General features: G+C 41.7%; 1 protein-coding gene across 1 annotated transcript in view; it reads right to left on the bottom strand.

The window, feature by feature from the left end:
• The window catches only part of MALRD1 (MAM and LDL receptor class A domain containing 1), a 468338-nt gene that overhangs the window by 24378 nt on the left and 423055 nt on the right, over positions 1 to 20905 (bottom strand). The window lies entirely within an intron of this gene.

Raw genomic sequence — 20905 nt, 5'->3', positions numbered from 1 at the left:
TCAACTATTCTCCTAAAGAGACTAAAGCAACTTTATATTGTATGAATACCTTTAATTGGCAGCGGAGGTTAACCGTAGGACAGGAAGTCATGTGCCAGAGTAGACTATGGAATGGTTCACCATAGCTATTTATTGTAAATCTCACAGAGCTGGTCTGTGCCAGAGCAGTACATTCTCACATGCTCCAGAGGAAATGCTAATCCACAGGCCTGTTTGTAAATGACAAATAAAAAAAACAGCTGCTTGTGTACTTTATGGCATTGGCAGCTGGTACCCAAATAAGTAGTGGGATTGGAGGTGAATATCTGCAACCTGCCCCTCTATCCTGCAAGCTGATCATATTTTCAAAGTGAAAAAGCTGAGGTCAAGGGGATCACAGAGAACTATGTTGGCAATGGATGAAGGAGCTTGGCAGTAGATGAGGGAATTAAAAGGAATGCCTGCTTCCCTCTCACACTTTTCAGATCAAAGAACTGGGACACTTTTCTGTAAAAGGCAGGGTGGGAGAAAACAGTTTCTTTCTCGGTCATCCCTTTACTGTTCTCGCCTGATCTCACATTCACCCCCTTCAATCTCTGTCTTACCTTAACACACCATTTTTCCTACACCCTCTAATTGACTCTCCCACCTTCCCATCCCCCCTCCCAGCTAAGAACTTCCTAAACCTTCTTAGCTTCCTCAAACGCCTCACCAGGTCAGAAACATACCACATTCCTCCCTGTCCTCAGGAGGAGAATCCACCTCTTCCTACCTAGCCTCTCTACTGCTCAGAACCATGTCCCTCAGCTCTGAATCCTCCACTACACACCCCTCGGACTCAGAATCTTTTCTCCTCCGAGCTGAGCTGAGCCAGAATGAGGTAGGGACATAAACTGCACTTTACTCACTTGATGAAGGGATTAAATAGCTGAATTATAGGGCAGTGAATTACTTCCTTTTGGAAGCAAAGAGGGGTCTGGAAAAGAATTGTAACTCAGGTCTGACTCATAAACAGGCTGAGCCTAAAGTTTCATTCAAGCCCTAACATTATATATTCATCTACTTGTTATCTTGAGAAATGCAGTTGGAAACCTACTCTAATCATATATTGGTTAAACCTACAGTTAAATGCAGTTGGAAACCTATTCTAATCATAATTGGCTTTGCACATTTTCCCACTACTTATTCCATTTTTAGTAAGTGAAAACAACCATCATTATTATGAACTAGTGAAGATTTGGAGGGCCATACAGCATACATATCCCAACGTTTGATACCATAATATTCCATGATCATATACAATTCTTGCAGTTCAAGTAACAGCACACACGCATCAACTCACAATCTTTTGCGCTAGAAACCCAGGCCTCTACCACTGAAGTTTAGAAGAATCTCCATTTGCTTTCCATGGCATTAGGGCTTATACACGTGAGTCGCATCATATATGCATTTAACTTATGCGAATTCAACTATACGCGCTCAGAAAAAAAGAAAAATAGCAAGATACCTGTAAATAGTAAATTGTGGAATTTCTATATAAGATCCCACTAACAACCGGAAATGAAAAAAGAAAGCAAAAATTTACAAACAAAACCAAAAAAAGTTAAATCAATTGTTTCAAAATCTAATTCAACTAGGTCTAAATTTGGGGTGATTGATCTGATCACTATTTTATTTGAACCAGTTCAATCCCTTATAAGAAGACATCTGGCAAACACTGGATTAGAACAAAGACATTTCATGCTGGAGCTGATCCATTTATTAGTAAGAGCAAACTGTACTGCTGAGCAACTGAGATTACACCTTTATGTTCAATTTCATCAGAGTGGAAATAAGTCAGTTATATTAAAAGTTATGAAAATTATAGGAGGACTACAATTCAAACAGAGACCATTTCAGAGGAATTATTAGAATGAGATTAGGCTTGAAACAGTCAGTATTACTGAAATGACAGCTATAAATCAACTGGTGACCCCACACATATAAGGTCAGAATTTATGGCAGACCACAAGATGGAGAAGGAAAAAATACAAGGTCAAATCCTGCTTTTAAGAAACGTAGCCATTCAAATAATATGATGTGATGGTTTCATTATTCAAGGGACTGTCTTCCTTTTGGCTTTTCTTCACTACCGAGGTAAATTGACCTAAATTATGCTACTCCAGCTATGTGAATAATGTAGCTGGAGTTGACGTATCTTAGGTCAACTTACCCCGGTGTCTTCACTGCACTCTGTCGACAGGAGATGCTCTCCCATTGACTTCCCTTACTCTTTTCGGGGATCTGGAGTACTGGAGTCGACCAGAGTACAGCGTCAATCTCCCTGGTAGTGAAGACAAGCGCTTATTTTTGATCACTTGGGGATTTAAGCTTTAGAATCATAGGAGAAGGGACCTTGAGAGGTCTTCTAGTCCAGTCCTCTGCAGGACTAAGTATCATTTAGACGATTCCTGACAGGTGTTTGTCTTATCCTGCTCTTAAAGAGCTCCAATGATGGAGATTTCACAACCTCCCTAAGCAATTTAATCCAGTGTTTAACCACCCTGAGAGTTAGGAAGTTTTTCCTAACATCCAACCTAAACTGCCCTTGCTGCAGTTTAAGCCCATTGCTTCTTGTTCTATCCTGAGATGTTAAGGGGAACAATTTTTCTCCCTCCTCCTTGCAACAACCTTCTATGTACTTGAAAACTGTTATCACGTCCCCTCTCAGTCTTCTCTTCTCTGTACTAAACAAACCAATTTTTTTCAATCTTCCCTCATATATCATGTTTTCTAGATCCTTAATAATTTTGTTGCTCTTCTCTGGACTTCCTCCAATTTGTTCACATCTATCCTGAAATGTGGCATCCAGACTTGGACACAATACTCCAGTTGAGGCCTAATCAACATGGCGTAGAGCAGAAGAATTACTCCTTGTGTCGTGCTTACAACACTCCTTTTAATATATCCCAGAATGATGTTGCTTTTTTTTGCAACAGTGTTACACTCTTGACTCGTATTTAGCTTGTGATCCACTATGACAGCCAGATCCCTTTCCACAGTACTCCTTCCTAGGCAGTCATTTCCCATTTTGTATGTGTGTAACTGATTGTTCCTTCCTAAGTGGAGTACTTTGCATTTTCCTTTCTGAATTTCATCCTATTTACTTCAGACCATATCTCCAGTTTGTTCAGAGCATTCTGAATTTTAATCCTATCCTCCAAAACACTTGCAACCTCTCCCAGCTTGGTATCCTATACAAACTTTATAAGTATACACTCTATTCCATTATCTAAATAATTGATGAAGATATTGATCAGAACCGGACCGAGAACCTATCCCTGCAGGACCCCACTTGATATGCTCTCCAGCCTATGAATTCTCTCGGAATGGTTTTCTAACCAGTTATGCACCCACCTTATAATGGCTCCATCTAGGTTGTATTTCCCAAGTTTGTTTATGAGAAAGTCATGTGAGACAGTATCAAAAGCCTTACTAAAGTCAAGAAATACCATAGCTACCACTTCCCCCCATCCACAAGCCTTGTTACACTGGCAAAGAAAGCTATTAGGTTGGTTTAATATGATTTGTTCTTGACAAATCCATGCTGAATGTTACTTATCACCTTATTATCTTCTAGGTATCTGCAAATTGATTGCTTAATTATTTGCTCCATTATCTTTCCAGGTACTGACGTTAAAATGATTGGTCTGTAATCCCCCTTTTGCCCTTTTCCTGTCCTCTGAAATCTCACCCGTTTTCCATGACTTTTCAGAGATAATCACTAATGGCTCAGATATCTCCTCAGTCAGCTCCTTGAGTATTCTAGGATGTATTTCATCAGGCCCTGGTGACTCGAAAACATCTAATTTGTCTAAGAATTTTTAACTTGTTCTTTCCCTATTTTAGCCTCTGATCCTACCTCATTTTCACTGGCATTCGTTAAGTTAGATGTCCAATTGCTACTAAACTTTTTGGTGTAAACTGAAACAAAAAAGTCATTTAGGACTTTTGCCATTTCCAGATTTTCTGTTATTGTTTCCCCCCCCCTCACTGAGTAACAGGCCAACCCTATCCTTGGTCTTCCAAGGATAGGCATCTGTGTGCCTTGTTCAGCCAATAAACTACAAGGCCAAAAGTGCAAAGAGAAATCCAATATTCCATTTAAAAAAAACCCAAAACAAATAAACCTTCAACCGTTCCACTGCTAAGTCAGCTAAATGCAAGGTTCTATATCAACATGAAGATCTTTGGTAGCAGATTTACACAATATTCTGCCTCACTTATGTTCTGGACTTTCGTGTGCTGGCTTTTTGCTCTGGACTTGTCTTAGCAGGCTTTTAATGAACAAGGAGTGAACAGCACAGTTTATTTAGCCAGTGACCTGTTTTGTGAAGTAAAAGTTGAACTGGTATTTTTCTACGTGTTATTCATCACAACATTCACCTGCTTTTTTGTTAAGCTAGGTTTGCAGATGGAGCTATGCTTATTTACACCAGGTGAAGATTTGGCCCATAATTTTTATGACACTACAATAATTTACATACATCATACAGTTTGATCACAAGTTAACACCATAACAACTGCTACTTCAGTCTGTCACTTCTAGTGTAAGCCTATTACTGGAATTATCTTTCTACCTGAATTATATAGTTAACTCACCAGGCTATGCAAAATGGTTGTCCAATAATACCTAAAGGTATACAACGTTAAGTGGGGTGACAAACAACAATAAGGGTTTCAGCTTATAAAGTATGCACTTGATTAGCAATATAGAAACACTGCATCAAACTATGGAATAAAGCTGTAAATCCAAAATAGAAGATTTCAGTAGGATCAGTATGTGGCCTAAAACATATAAATCCAAGAGATAACAACTGTTCCAATAGACTGTTTTGATGTCATATAGTGACTGGAACTAGAAATTGGGGGGTTGGGGGGACGGACGGACTGAAAGGTGTAGGTCAAATTTTGGTGCCTCAGTTTTTGGATGGCCAAATCAATGCATTTAGGGCTTGATTTTCAGTCACTGAACAACTGCTGCTCCTACTTAACTTGTCTCAAGCTGACTGCCCAAAATCTGAGGAACGTCAGTTCATGAAGAGTTTTGAAAATGTAGCCCCTAATGTATACATTTTTCACCTTCATAGAAGTTAAAAATGGAAAAAAATATGTTAGTGCATCCAGTCCGCCTCTCTGCTGATGGAAGAAACTGTAAAACTGCATCTCTATTCTCTCAGATAAAGATAGCTTCTGTATGTTTCCAACCATTTTTAAAATTTTACTAAATATGTTCTAAAATCTTGGCTCTGAGGAATAGCTTAGCCGGAAAGCTGTATCTTTGAAACCTAAAGTATAGAAAAGGAAACTGTGAATATTTTGCTCTGAACACAGATCTTAACTATTTCTTCCTTCCTGATAGGGTGGGAGGTGAAAGAGGATAAGCAGTTTTCATATTTGGCATTTTTCTGATTGAGCTACTACACAAATGTACCTATGTCTGGGTATAATTATATTAACTGAGCATTTGACTCCTATCAAGACCACAATAGCATTACTTATTTATTTAATTATTTCCCCCCCCCAAGAAACAAATGTTGGGAACTCTCTTTCCATGAGGTTTCAATAAAAAACAGCCTTCCTATTGCTCTGGTCACCCACATGGCAAAAAGGAAGTTAAACTGTTTGCTGACATGTCTCTTATGGTTTGGACCTGAGCCTTCTTTCATGAGCCTGTTGCCAAAAGCTTGACTTGCACAGAGAATATTGTGTGGGTTGTGACTTCACTGGGAACTGAGACCCAGGAATGGACCAAATATGCTGTGGAGGCTGCACACTGGCCATATCTGTGGTGATTAGGAAAGCATTACTGGTTCCACACTTTGAAAGCTGCAGCAGATGTACTTATTTTGTGGTGACTGCAACTCCAGCCCCTAAACCCTGGCTTAGCTAATCACAAGGAAGGTAAGTAAATGGACTATTTTCTCATGACATTTCATAAACACAGGGTTTCAAAATGAATGTAGATGGAAGGGCCATTTTGAGTCCAATAACCGCTCCCCAAGCCGAACCCCTTGTGATATGCATATAATTGTGGTTTGCCTGAACTGGAGGAAAGTTCAGGATAATAATTTTGAAAGACTGGCATTGTTTAGATAGTATCTATATAATACTACCTATATCTATATCAATTCCTGTCTCACCCTTGAGCCACTTGAGAAGCTATATGGAACCAGGTACACAACCGCTTGGCCATCTAGTTTTACTGTGTATTGATAAACTCACTGATGGTCGATAATGACATTAGTAAGTTCCGTACACTGACCTAGATCCAGATGTCTAACTCCATTAACATCAATGAGAGTTACACATAAGGAATTTAGTCTACGTGTGACCCCAAGACAGCAGAAGAGAACACATTTTCTACAGTATAAATTGCCAAGAACCAAAGACTCAGAGGTATACTGGTTACACTTTTGGTCTAAAGGACTGTCAATTCCTATTGCATACAATATGTGACTACCTATAACCACAAAAATAAAAATTCAAAACATAGCTATGCAAAGATACACTGTAGTGATAGGCATTTAGAAAAAACACCATTGCAGTTTTGCTGCTATCTATCCCCTGATTAAAATTATTTCTGCTCATTATTATTTTTTTTAAAACAAGTGTCTGATCCTTCACCATAAAAGTGAATCGGAGTTTTGCCATTGGCTTCAATGGCAGCAGGATCAGAACTTAAAAGAGAGCATTATAAGGATAGCATTACAACTATAAAAGATCAACAATTATCAAGCCTGAATTTCATTCTCTATATAGCCTATAATTAAATGACCCCAACACTCATCTTCCAAGAAATGTCAATGATGTACAAAATACATTGCAAATGGTCTATTGCATTTACCTAGTTTTCAACACTTTGAAATTTTAAAAACACAAGAAAAATCAAAATTTTTGAGAATGACTCATTTTAGGCTTGTATTTTTCCTTAAATGACATCTCTTTCTTCAGAACTCGGTTCCATGAGTTAGAAGCCTATGCCAGCACACAAAAAATACACAATAATTGGTGTACTTAATTTGCATATGTGATTACTGTATTTGTTATTATTTAGCACCTAAAGGCTCCCACTGAAATTGAGTGCCCTTTGTGACAGGTTCTGTAATCTGTACATATACATAGAAAGAAACAGTTCCTGCTGTGAAGAGTTTACTGTCTAATAAGAAAAAAAAAGAGAAACTGGGAGAAATGAAATATTATTATTTCACCATATTACAGATGGGGAACTGACAGACAATTTGTTTAGTAAATCCACTGCACCAAAAGCAGCGGGTCTTGGATGGGGCCTCTAGGTGCTACTGTAATATAAATAACAACAGCAACAACAAAAATACTAAAGTCACAGTGGCAGGAGGAGGGGAGGTTTCCTTCTCCTTTTGATACATGAGGGATTTAGGCTAGGGCAGGTCAAAATATTTTGTTGAAAATTGGTGTTCTGATGAAACAACCATTTTCTAGAAAGTGCCCACTTCCTTGAAAATTTTTGATTTTCCATCAGAAAACTACAAATGTTTTGGTATTTTGAAAAAGCTGAAATTTTTCACTGAAAATTTCAGCAGAATCAATTCCACCCCTCCTCATTTTTGTTGAATTGTGTCTGGAAATTTTTTTCCCCCAGCTAACACTAATTTCATTTCAGAACTTCTTTTGAAGTCAAAGCACATTACAGTTCATAGTATTAAGGTTAAAATCTTCTGTCCATTTACATAAGAGCATAGCCAATGAGCTCAGTAGACTAGTGTAGGTTGTTCTTCGACCCAATTCTACAACAAAAGACTAATGCAGACATGGCCAAGGTCTGCCTTTGGATGTGCATGCATAGCTGGAATGATCTGCATGGAAGCACCACTGAGAGCATTATATGGCCCCTTTTGGCCTACACTTCACTTTCAGTGGTCTCCAGAGAATCATAGATTGCCTTCCTATGCCAATCTGGAAAAAGAATAAGGCAGGTCTGCTTATTTCAGCATATTGCACTAGAAATAGTGTTACACCTCCCCCGGTGACACAGAAACCACTAAACATTCAAGTCTAAGCAAAAACTTGCTATATAATATGGCATTCTTTGAAGGTTGTTTGATAAATAAATGCTACCTTATCTTGTCTCCGAACAACTTTGTGTATATATCCCCCTCAAGAAGTAGAGGAGATTGGTCAAACAGAATCTCCAGCCATGAAATCTCAGTTGGTTATCTCTTATTTGATTACCTTTGCAGTACATACCAACTCAGCAGAGCTCCCTTATCAGGTTATATGGTACAAACTTGGCTACAGGTACAAAAGTGCTATAATTTTACATTTTCTAGACTCACTGTTATACATTCTTTTTCAGAACATTGGTTCAACAGCCTCTACACTATGTAAGAAAAATACTGAAATACATATGACTGGCCTGAAAATACTCTACAAACATATTCACAGTGGCTATCGAAAGCAAATGCCAAGTGCAATGTTCGTATACTGACTGTATAATTAAGTTATCAGAAACAATTCTATTGTGCTAAAGATTACACTAGAGGTGAAAAAGTAGCAAGGAGCTCACATGGCAAGGTGAAGGATGCTATACCAAGTATTGCTTTTACGGGATCACATGGGAAAATGCTGGGTACAGTTGTACAAGGTACTGAGTTTCTTCTGCCAGGCTTACTTAAGCTGGAGCTCTTTGGGGATGGGACCAACTTCTTGTTATGTACTGTGACAGGGTCAGGCCAGATGGCTATAGGAGAGTAATAGAAGGCATATATATTAGCCCCAGGCTAAGTAGGTCCCTTTTCCCTGGGTAAGGTAACAGAGAAGGTAATCGTGAACCTTCTGGAGACAATTAAGACAGACAGGTTGATTAGAACACCTGCAGCCAATCAAGAAGCTGCTGGAATCAATTAAGGCAGGCTAATCAGGGCACCTGGGTTTAAAAAGGAGCTCACTTCAGTTTGTGGTGTGCGTGTGAGGAGCTGGGAGCAAGAGGCACTAGGAGCTGAGAGTGAGAATGCGGACTGTTGGAGGACTGAGGAGTACAAGCATTATCAGACACCAGGAGGAAGGTCCTATGGTGAGGATAAAGAAGGTGTTGGGAGGAGGCCATGGGGAAGTAGCCCAGCGAGTTGTAGCTGTCACACAGCTGTTCCAGGAGGCACTCTAGACAGCTGCATTCCACAGGGCCCTGGGCTGGAACCCGGAGTAGAGGGCGGGCCCGGGTTTCCCCCGAATCCTCCCAACTCCTGGTCAGACACAGGAGGAGTCGACCTGGACTGTGGGTTCAGAAAAACGGCCAAGCTGAGGGCTGCCGTGAAGCTCCAAGGCGAGCAAATCCACCAATAAGCGCAAGACTCACCAAGGTAGAGGAGGAACTTTGTCACAGTACATGTAGAACACTTAGCACAATGGGGCACCTAGCAGCTATAGCAATACAAAGAATTACTAATAGTATTATGCAATACTTGGTCTTTGACTTACATGAGCATTGCAGTTATACTCTGCTGCACTGTAAAACTGTAAATAATAGAGCAGTGGTTCCCAAACTTGTTCTGCCGCTTGTGCAGGGAAAGCCCCTGGCGGGCCGGGCCGGTTCGTTTACCTGCTGCGTCCGCAGGTTCGGCCGATCGTGGCTTCCAGTGGCCGCGGTTCGCTGCTCCAGGCCAATGGGAGCTGCTGGAAGTGGCATGAGCTGAGGGACGTACTGGCCGCCGCTTTCAGCAGCTCCCATTGGCCTGGAGCAGCGAACCGCGGCCACTGGGAGCCACGATCGGCCAAACCTGCGGACGCGGCAGGTAAACGAACCGGCCCGGCCCGCCAGGGGCTTTCCCTGCACAAGCGGCAGAACAAGTTTGGGAACCACTGTAATAGAGCAATAGGAAAAATGGCAAGTTCAAGTTTTAATGCTATTTTGTACTTCTTGCAAGACATTTTTCACTGCCAATGTGAATAAATAAACAAGTCCATAATAATTCTAGGAAGAGGCAAAGGTCAGTTTTCTCTTCATGCCAACCTATTTAATCACTTATCATCCTCTTATATTAAACAAAACATAACGCTATGTTTTATATTCTCATCTTGATGCATGAGGATTTGTGTACTTAGGGCTATGATTACTGAGATGACTGTCGAGTTCCAAGCATATTAGAGTTCTACGTTTATAAGGAATTCTAACTGATATGAATTGCATCTTTTCAATATAACAAAATACTGAAAAATATTTAATGGTATAAAGGGAGTAGAAATATATTATATGTGTAAAGACAATGGAAATATATTAACAAAAGCTTACCTATAGTACAAGTTAGTACAACACAACATAATATATATTCTTGGTTAAATAGACTGCTAGCTTTATTATTTATTTAGTGAGAACCAACAGAAAGTGTTCCACAACTACTGGCAGTAAATACAAATATTTTCAGTCTCTGGTCCGTATCTGGTCTCATCTTAATAGGCTTTACAAACTGGATTTACACAAGGTTTGGGAGGAAGGGCTAAGGTCTGGAGCCCCTGTGTAGCCCCCAAATGGCCATTATTCTGCAGCACCAAAGCTGCAATGTTAGGGGTGGCACCCTAATAGGTAGCCACTACAGCTTTGCCTTGACAAACCAAATCATCCCATACACAACCCTCTTTGTTCTGAACTGTTGTGATGGGAACTGTCAGGCAGCAATAATCTGCATATTGAGGTTACCCCAATGGGTTACTATACCTGTATTAGTGCAATATTTTAAGTGCACTTAAAGATAACACATTTTATAAGAGAACTTACTGCAAATTTCTTAAAATCTCCAGATAAACATAGCATTTGCATTATTATTACTCCATGGAGGACTGAAATAAAAAAAGGATTGTGTTTTTTCCCCCCTGTTCAAAAGCTGTTAGAGATAACCTCTGGTTAATGAACTCCTACTGACCATTGTCCTTCTAGACTACAATACATACCAAACCACCCACATTAATTCATGTGGGAATAAATCAGTGGTTTGCAAATGGCTTGTTCCAGAGAAGAGCTCCCTATTCATAACATTAGAATTCTATCCTGTGCAAACATCAAGATTCTGAACTGAGCATTCTGGTGTGTCTGGTGTCACTGTTTGAAAGGGAGTCCAAGAGTCCAGGTCGAAACCTCCACACCAGTGTCTAAGGGTACAAAATTCCTGTTACATTTTATGGGAAATCAGTCATCATGTAGTCTTAAGTATTTACCATCTTTGTTTTGTTTTACAGTCCAAGGCCAATTTTTGGCCTCACTGAAGAGAATGGAAGTTTTGCTATCAATTGGAGTAGGACAGGAGTTTGTCTGTGGAAACCACCAGTAGTTAACAAAGGAGTCTGGCAAGAATGGTAAAGACACAAAATTAAAAAGTTATTTGAAATCCATATTTGAAATAGGTTTTTGCTGAGAGTGGACCAAAGTGCAATGCACCAGGGCAATACCCAGCTAGTATATGCACCCTGCCTCAGTGCTTATGATGCTCTAACACAGAGATTCTCAAACTGTGGTCTGTGGACCACGAGTGGTCCATGAGCTCCATTCAGGTGGTCCGTGGATAGTTCCCTCTTAGATGCATGCCTGGGCAGCTGCACACAAGACAATGAAGGGCCACCCACCTAATTAGTGGAGCTGTGCAGTCGTGGCTCCACTAATTAGGTGCCTGGACCCTGGAGAAGATGCACATGTAAGGCAACCCTTGTGGCGAATAGGGGGTAGGTGGGAGGGGAAAGTGGGGTGAGAAGAGGAGGTGGGGGGAATTTGGGATGTGCAGGGCTGTGACAGCCAGAGAAAGAGGTGACTTTCCCCAGCTCCAGGTCTGCGGCTGCCAGGGAGAGATGGCCCTCCTTCCCAGCCTCAGCAATGTGGCTGCTGTGGCGGGGGAGAGAGGGAGAGACCCCCCTCCTTCCCAGCCCCAGCTTGGGGGCTGCCGTGGCGGGGGAGAGAGGGCACATCCATCGCATTAGAAAGGTAAAACTACTGATATGAAAATATGAGTTATGTGCTTTTATTGGTAGAAAAAAAAAGTTAATTTTTTTTTATATAGCGCTTTTATCCAAAGCTCTTTACAATAGTTAGCCAATGGTACAAACAACATTTGGAAAGATCATTAAGTGTTCCTCCAAGACTCGCAGCAATTTTCAAGTGGTCTACAGAAAAAAAAAATTTTGAGAACCACTGCTCTAACGCGTATAGAACCAGAGGGAAAATCAGGCAGCCAGTTATGTCTGACTGTCATCCCTCTCTGCTGCAGAAAGGAAATGCAGCACCAGAGAGTTGTCCAGCAGAGTCCTGTAATAGACACACCAATTGTTAAAGTTTTCCCAGATTTTCACCCTGCACATTCCAACTGGCCTCAGAGGGAATGCACCGAGTGTAAAGTAGGACAGGGCTCAACAGAGCAGACAGTAATTGATACAATTATTTTCCAGCACTCTGGCCTGTGACTTGTCTGTGGTCTGTTTTGCTATTTAATCCCTGTGTTCAAAAGCACACATATTGTAAATAAACAGAGATGAGTATAAAATATCATATGTTTTAGCCAAATCATTTCTCATCCAACAAGGAGATAGTTCACTCTTGGAGTCCAAACCTTTCTGATTGCTAAAAGGTCATGAAAGTAAGCTTACATTAATCGTTTCAAAATTAACTCTTCAGGGGTTTAATTGCCTTCTGCATCTTACAGTGTGCTAGACACAATGGGCCATATTTGTCCCGGGCATAACTGTACTGCCCACCATGTTAACATAAAGGATCTTTCTAAAATGAATGCATCTTAAAATCTGCACTAATTTTTTCAAGAGGACTGTTTATGCAAATTGGCTAGATGACCTGGAGACTAATAGATAGACATGGTTCTTTGAACTTTAGGGTAAAAATAAGAATACTTCTTGAGGGCTGTGTGGGAATAGCACATAGTTACAGCTTTCCTCTTAGAGATGCAGACTGGTAGCTGATTAAAGCAATGGCAAACATGAAAGGGCCCTTCAGAGTGATGAGAAAAATCCTCTGTGTATATTTGTTTAAAATTAAAATGCACAGAGCACTGCAGATCTGTCAGCATTGTAATAGCTGGCAAGAGAAGTTCAAGAAGTTCTACTTAATTTGGCTTTTGTTAGAGGGTGCCTCAGCCACCTAGCAACAGCACAAAGGGTTTAATTCTCACATAGTTAAACTCATGCTGGCTGAGCAGGAAGAAAGACAAAGTAAGATCAGAGAGAGGCAAGGTAACCTGCAGCTCTTGTGCCACCAGGGAGTCTTGCAGGGGCGAACTGGCTGGGTCACAGGTCAGGATACTATGCTATCAACACAGAATAGAGGACATACCTCTTTGTCAGGACAAATCTCCCTCTAACTCTTCTAACCACCAACCTGCCTCTTCCCAAGTATGGGTTCTCCCCGCATCACATTCTTCTCCATTGCTCTAACATTTAACCACACTCTTCCCAGGATACAGTTTATCCCCTCAGGTCCTCTTCATATTATATTCTTTATGGTCTCTTTAGATGTGCAGAACCAGCATGCAGGTGCCTCTCACTGAGAAATCTCTACATGCAAACTTCTCTTAGGCAATGGAATTCTGAGGTGGCAGAGCTACAGCAGAGACATGCTGCTCTAATCGTTTTAGGGTGAGATTCTGATACTCTTATTCACCTGGAGTGCTATTTTAAATCTACAAGTAGCCTCACTAAAGTCAATGGGATCGATCTCAGAGCAAGGTACTTATTCATCTTGGGTAAAGTAACTGAAGTTGGCCCTTAATTATTATTTAATTCTGTGGAGTCCAAAAATGTGCTAGACACATTATGGACATATAAAAGGATAGATTCCTGCCCCAAAGATGTTTTAATCTCTATAGACAATATGCAGACAAAAGGCAGAGAGAAGCTGTGAGAGGGAAGGGTGCAGCACAAGATGTTTTATTCTTTGCCTGATTTCCATTCCACTCCCCCCCCCCACCCGCGCCAGTTTGTTTGTTTATTTATTTATTTACTTCTGGCTTTCTGGCTATTTCCCTCTTTTTCAGTATAATACAGAATACTATTATTTTTACAGCTTCTCAGCCATGTTCCTAGCAATGCTCCAGCAGATACATTAAAGAATGTGATAACCTCCTTCCCCACAAAACACCCAAACACCATCCCTCCCAGTACAAAGTCCTTCCTCTTACTCTCAATCACGCACCTCTGCAGTACAGACTCCTCCCCAGACACTTACCTAACCTCTTCCCCATTTCAGATACACTCGCCCACACTGACCTCAACATTCAGTGTGATGATAGAGATGGTCCTGGGGTGCTAGTCATTCTGAGGTAAGGTTAACCATAAGGTACTGCCCAGCTAGCAGCCCTCACCCTGACTCTCTACTGCTCACAGGTATCTGCCTTCTCTTTGAGGAGCGGATTGTCTTGTAAGTGGTCTATAATTTTGTCATATTTGGCACAACTGAAAACTGTGGCAATCCAAGCTGGTACACAGGACATATATCAGACAGGCTGGAATGCTTTTTGCATCTCAAGCATTATGGGTAAGCCTACCCCAGGAATTTTGTATGGGCAACTACAAATCTCAAGTCCAAGAGATGACTTTTTCCTCAGCATTCTTACAAATCGGAGTCACTTTCACTTTCCTTGTTAAATTATGCTCCGCTGCTTCCACCCTTCCAGTAGAACAGATCCTGCATATTCCAATGGGACTGATAAAATACACTTTGCGCTGTTTAAGCAGTAACATTTACCATGTTCTCCTTCTGTTACTCTCAGAGCAGGGGCTGGCTCCACTCAGCTCCTCAAACTCATAAGAATGGCTGCATATCCCTTTCATGAGTGGTTTCAGAGTAACAGCCGTGTTAGTCTGTATTCGCAAAAAGAAAAGGAGTACTTGTGGCACCTTAGAGACTAACCAATTTATTTGAGCATGAGCTTTCGTGAGCATGAAGTGAGCTGTAGCTCACGAAAGCTCATGCTCAAATAAATTGGTTAGTCTCTAAGGTGCCACAAGTACTCCTTTTCCTTTCATGAGTCTCTCCATTTTATTTAGCAACTCAAGATGTCTTGGGTTTGTACAACTGTTCCGTAAAGAAAAAACTATCCACATACCAAACAAGTAATAAAAATGGAACTGGAAGATATCCGGGTAACAATTCGCTGTGGACGATGACAATGGACTAAATCCAGTCAGTGTCCTTCCATAAAGAGTGCTGTCCTGAATATTGTAACAGTGCTAGTCAAACAATACTTTTGTCAGATCATCAAAGCAATAATATTTCATTTCAGACAGTGGGTTACAGAAAAGTAGAAGATACTTTGCTTTCTTCCAGTTTTATAGAGCAATCCGACCTTCAGTTTCTCATTGCAGAAAATATGCTGCTTGGTAAGAAAATCAAATCTGATTACTTAAATTGATTACCACACCTTTACAATGCTGGATGCTCAGAAACAAAAATTTGGGGCAGTGCTGCCACATTTGTTTAATCAAATAAGATGCCTGCATCCATCGTTCTACTCAGAGGTAGAGTTTAACAGGCACAGTGAGGCAAACTGTTTTTTGGCATTAAAGAAACTGAGACAGGCAGATTCCTTCCGAAGACACTGTATCCAGAACAGCCAGCTAGCTCTGTTTGCCCAGTAGTGAACTCCAAAACCTGGAAAGCAATTTGAAATTGAGGCTTCTCTTTTTGGGAGAGAAGGAAGTAGATCTTTAGCCACCCACTTCTCCAGGTTCCCGTTCGGTCTATAGGTGTGTGTGGGGAAGGTCTTAACTATTCCTTTCAGAGCCCCCCACAACCCAATCTATCTTGCTTCCTCGTTCTCCCTACTGGCTTCTCTCACTGCTCTTGTAGGGGTTGGTCCAGGTGCTTCTGCCCAGCCCTCAGCTATCTACACTTTTGGGAGAAGGGATTATTCCTCCGCAAAACAGTCACATATTTATTATTTTTAGGTGCCCCTTTCTCCCCTTCTGTGGTCTCTTGGGACTACTGCTATTTAAAACAGATGTCCCTATGTATAGGGATGCATGGGTCTTCTTCAGGATAGGGCTTCTACGTGCAAACAGGAAGAGAAAGAAGAGAGTCAGAACCATGTGCGCACGTGCACACACACAGAGTCTATATCTATATGTATGTATGTATTAAAAAAAAACATGCTTAGCCATGTACTCAACCCCTCACCACACACACATGTATTAAAAAGACCATGTTTAGCCATGTACTCAACCTACTCCTCACTTTTTATGGAAAAGGGCCTCACTGGGTAGAAACAAATTTTAAAACCCTGCTTGAGTTTAAGCGTACCAATTAAATTTTAAAAGTTACTCAAAATGAGTAGAGCTGAGCAAAATATTTCATGGCACAAAATGTACTCAACAAATTTAGCTTGCTTCTCTGCTAATGGAAGACCAGGATTTCTTCAAAGTCTAATAGTTATTTAAATTCACTTAATGAGTTGTCATGATTTTTTTATTCTATGAAGTGATTGCAAAACGTTCTCTGACAGTCATTGATACTCAGTATTCATAGTCAAGCAATATCTCATTCTTACTCCTCACAAAATACAACAAATGTCCAGTATTTACTAGCCTAGCTATTACTTCACCACAGTCATGGATGCAAAGTAGCTATGTGAGGTTGCATGGTCCTTGTTGCAAAGGAAGCAGTTAGATCTTGGTGTGGCTTGTTAAATTGTCTCTGTGCCAGAGCTCTGGCAAGGGGTTTGAGGAACACGTTTCCAACCTTTGCGTCAAGCAGTGTCCCACCTTCTGTAAAATACACCAATGCATGTTGTTTATTGGTTTGTAATTTTCGGTGTTACTCACAGACAAATCACATCTGGATTCAACATATTTCTGGGCAGTAGGTGAGGATGCTGTCACAGAGCCAATTAATTCTCAGGATGTGTAAGAGAGAAAAGATTAGGAGAGGGCTGACGTAGAGTGACAGAAGGAAGATACAACTAGAAATGTGAAAGAAAGAGGACCTCAAGGTACCGTGTTGTTAACACCTTGTTTCACGAGTGTCTAGAAACAAAGTGCACATTCCATCTGAGTATAGTAGAACAATAACTCAGGTACAGCAATAAGAGAGGCCATGGAAAGCAGTCGGACTGATGGAAAGTCCCATCCTGCTTTATCTAACTGCTCGATACTAGCAATCAGCATCCATCTGGGAAATAGTGAAGGCAGAAATCATGGATGTTGAAGTAGTTTTCATTTGATCCTGGACAGCTGATGAGTAAGCATAGAACTCACCTCAAACAGCTAGGTACCTCACCTCTCAGAAACCACACAAACCACAATGATAGTGATGTCTCTATTAATAATAAATAATAATAATAATAATAATAAAAAATAAAATAATAATAAATAAACAATAAATTAAATAAATAATAAAACCCCAAGATGGGCAGCAGCCTGGCTCAGCTCGAGTGGAGTCTTCCTTACCAGCATGCCATGAGTTAGAGCTAGTGCCATCCTTGATGATGGGGCACAGCAGCACCCCTATAACTTTCATGGCTGGTAGGAGGCCCAGTTGACCTTGCTGAGAGCTCTAAGTGGGGGACCAGACACCACTATGCACATCCCTAGACCCTGCTACTGAATGATGCCAGTTCAGAGAATGCTGGCACTTGAAAATGTGGAAGGAGAGGGCTTCTGGGAGCTGATAGCATGTACCATGGTAGTAGGTGCCAAGCCATTTTTTCCAAAAGGCCAGGCACAGACTACCAATCAGTGAAAGCAGCAAATTTAGCATGTCCTTGCCAGTGGAGGGAATGGGAGAACTATGGTAAAGAGAACTAGTAGCCAAACTATTTCACACACACACACACACACACACACACACACACACGGTCAGCCTTATCTGCAGCATGTTTCAGTCTGACATGTGCATGTGTGGATTTGAGTTACAGCACATTGTGAGCAATATGTTGGAGAAGCTGTATGCTGTCATAGAAGACTGCTTGATCATCTCCAATCTCTCTTCTGGGTTTGAGGCCTCCTTAGACAATGGGAAAAATGTGGAGAAGTTAGCTCATGAATGCTGTTTCCCTCACATAACTTGCTTCATGAATGCTTAACCTAATCATGAGGGTGTGCAGTACTGAGAACGTGAACATGGTTCTTAGCATACCATTAGAGATCTGCGGCCAGTTCAGCTGGTCTTACAGTTTCATGCCTTCTCTAAGAGCTACAGGAGGAGAATCAGCTTCACTGCCATCAGATGAAGAAAGAGGTGGGGTCTGGTGGAGACTGCCTCTTGGGGAAGTTACGTATAGTGCCAAGTGTACTACTGTTACCTATGCTGATCCACTCAAGAAAAACACCAGCAGAATGATCACTCATAAAGGATTGTACCTTTGAAGAATCCACAAAGCTGATTACTGGTGAGGATGTTGGTGTAATGATCTGGGGAATCTGCCTATGCACGATTTATGAATTCTGGGTGATTTTATGAAACTGCTGCATCATTGAATTCCTCAGCAGATGTGCAATCAACCGTCTGGTACCAGGTTTGGTGGCACCTCTCTTCCAGACCAAGAACAATGGAGAGTCATTAACCTAAATAGCTTCCTGTTCAAATGGGAGCACTTTAAAATAATGGGATTGCTGGAGGCTAGGGAACCTGGTTCTTCCCAGATTATCTGCAGCAGAGTAGAAAATCTAAGAAGAATAAGAAAGAAACCAGGCATTAGCACTGGCTTTTAAAAAGTCAGATGCTGGGAGGTTCAGGGAAGACACAAAAGGACATACTTTCTGAGGAGGAGGGAAACTTTTGACCAACCCCAGCTGAAGGGAGCCTGCTGCAGGAGTCAGAGAGGAGAAGCCATGACCAGGAAGAAAAGACTGAGTTGGAGAAGTAAGGTCCGGGGGTTGGGGGGGAACCTGGACACTAAAAAGACTCAAACCAAAATCCAAAGGGCTCTTCGAGTGGTGAGGATACTTGAGGGAGAGTTTTGCATGCAGGTTTGTTGTTTTTGCATGGATCTATAAGTCTATGTGCTTTCTGTATGAATAAAGTATTCATAAATAAAATATTGTTCGGGCACGCAGAAGAGAAATCAGGAAGGTCAAATCACACCTGGAGGTGCAGCTAGCAAGAGATGTTAAGAGTAACAAGAAGGGTTTCTTCAGATATGTTAGCAACAAGAAGAAAGTCAAGGAAAGTGTGGGCCCCTTACTGAATGATGGAGGCAACCTAGTGACAGAGGATGTGGAAAAAGCTAATGTACTCCATGCTTTTTTTGCCTCTGTCTTCACAGACAAGGTCAGCTCCCAGACTGCTGCACTGGGCAGCACAGCATGGGGAGGAGGTAACCTGCCCTCTGTGAAGAAAGAAGTGGTTCAGGACTATTTAGAAAAACTGGATGATCACAAGTCCATGGGGCCGGATGCGTTGCATCCGAGAGTGCTAAAGGAGTTGGTGGATGTGATTGCAGAGCCATTGGCCATTATCTTTGAAAACTCATGGTGATTGGGGGAGGTCCCGGACAACTGGAAAAAGGCTAATGTAGTGCCCATCTTTAAAAAAGGGAAGAAGGAGGATCCTGGGAACTACAGGTCAGTCAGCCTCACCTCAGTCCCTGGAAAAATCATGGAGCAGGTCCTCAAGGAATCAATTCTGAAGCACTTAGAGGAGAGGAAAGTGATCCGGAACAGTCAGCATGGATTCACCAAGGGCAAGTCATGCCTGACTAATCTAATTGCCTTCTATGATGAGGTAACTGGCTCTGTGGATGAGGGGAAAGCAGTGGACGTGTTGTTCCTGGACTTTAGCAAAACTTTTGACATGGTCTCCCACAGTATTCTTGCCAGTAAGTTAAAGAAGTATGGGCTGGATGAATGGACGATAAGGTGGGTAGAAAGCTGGCTAGATTGTCGGGCTCAATGGGTAGTGATCAATGGCTCCATGTCTAGTTGGCAGCCGGTATCAAGTGGAGTGCCCCAAGGGTCGGTCCTCGGGCTGGTTTTGTTCGATATCTTCATTAATGATCTGGAGGATGGTGTGGATTGCACCCTCAGCAAGTTTGCAGATGACACTAAACTGGGAGGAGAGGTAGATACTCTGGAGGGTAGGGATAGGATACAGAGGGCCCTAGATAAATTAGAGGATTGGACCAAAAGAAATCTGATGAGGTTCAACAAGGAAAAGTGCAGAGTCCTGCACTTAGGACGGAAGAATCCCATGCACCGCTACAGAGTAGGGACCGAATGGCTCGGCAGCAGTTCTGCAGAAAAGGATCTAGGGGTTACAGTGGACGAGAAGCTGGATATGAGTCAACAGTGTGCCCTTGTTGCCAAGAAGGCCAATGGCATTTTGGGGTGTATAAGTAGGGGCATTGCCAGCAGATCGAGGGACGTGATCGTTCCCCTCTATTCGACATTGGTGAGGCCTCATCTGGAGTACTGTGTCCAGTTTTGGGCCCCACACTACAAGAAGGATGTGGATAAATTGGCGAGAGTCCAGCGAAGGGCAACAAAAATGATTAGGGGACTGGAACACATGACTGATGAGGAGAGGCTGAAGGAACTGGGATTGTTTAGTCTGAGGAAGAGAAGAATGAGGGGAGATTTGATAGCTGCTTTCAACTACCTGAAAGGGGGTTCCAAAGAGGATGGATCTAGACTGTTCTCAGTGGTAGTGTATGACAGAACGAGGAGTAATGGTCTCAAGTTGCTGTGGGGGAGGTTTAGGTTGGATATTAGGAAAAACTTTTTCACTAGGAGGGTGGTGAAACACTGGAATGCGTTACCTAGGGAGGTGGTGGAATCTCCTTCCTTAGAAGTTTTTAAGGTCAGGCTTGACAAAGCCCTGGCTGGGACGATTTAGTTGGGGATTGGTCCTGCTTTGAGCAGGGGGTTGGACTAGATGACCTCCTGAGGTCCCTTCCAACCCTGATATTCTATGATTCTTTAAGTGTTT

The sequence above is a fragment of the Caretta caretta genome, chromosome 2 (assembly GCF_965140235.1).
Source record: "Caretta caretta isolate rCarCar2 chromosome 2, rCarCar1.hap1, whole genome shotgun sequence".
Lineage (NCBI taxonomy): Eukaryota > Metazoa > Chordata > Testudines > Cheloniidae > Caretta > Caretta caretta.
This window is presented reverse-complemented; position numbering and strand designations above follow the sequence as displayed.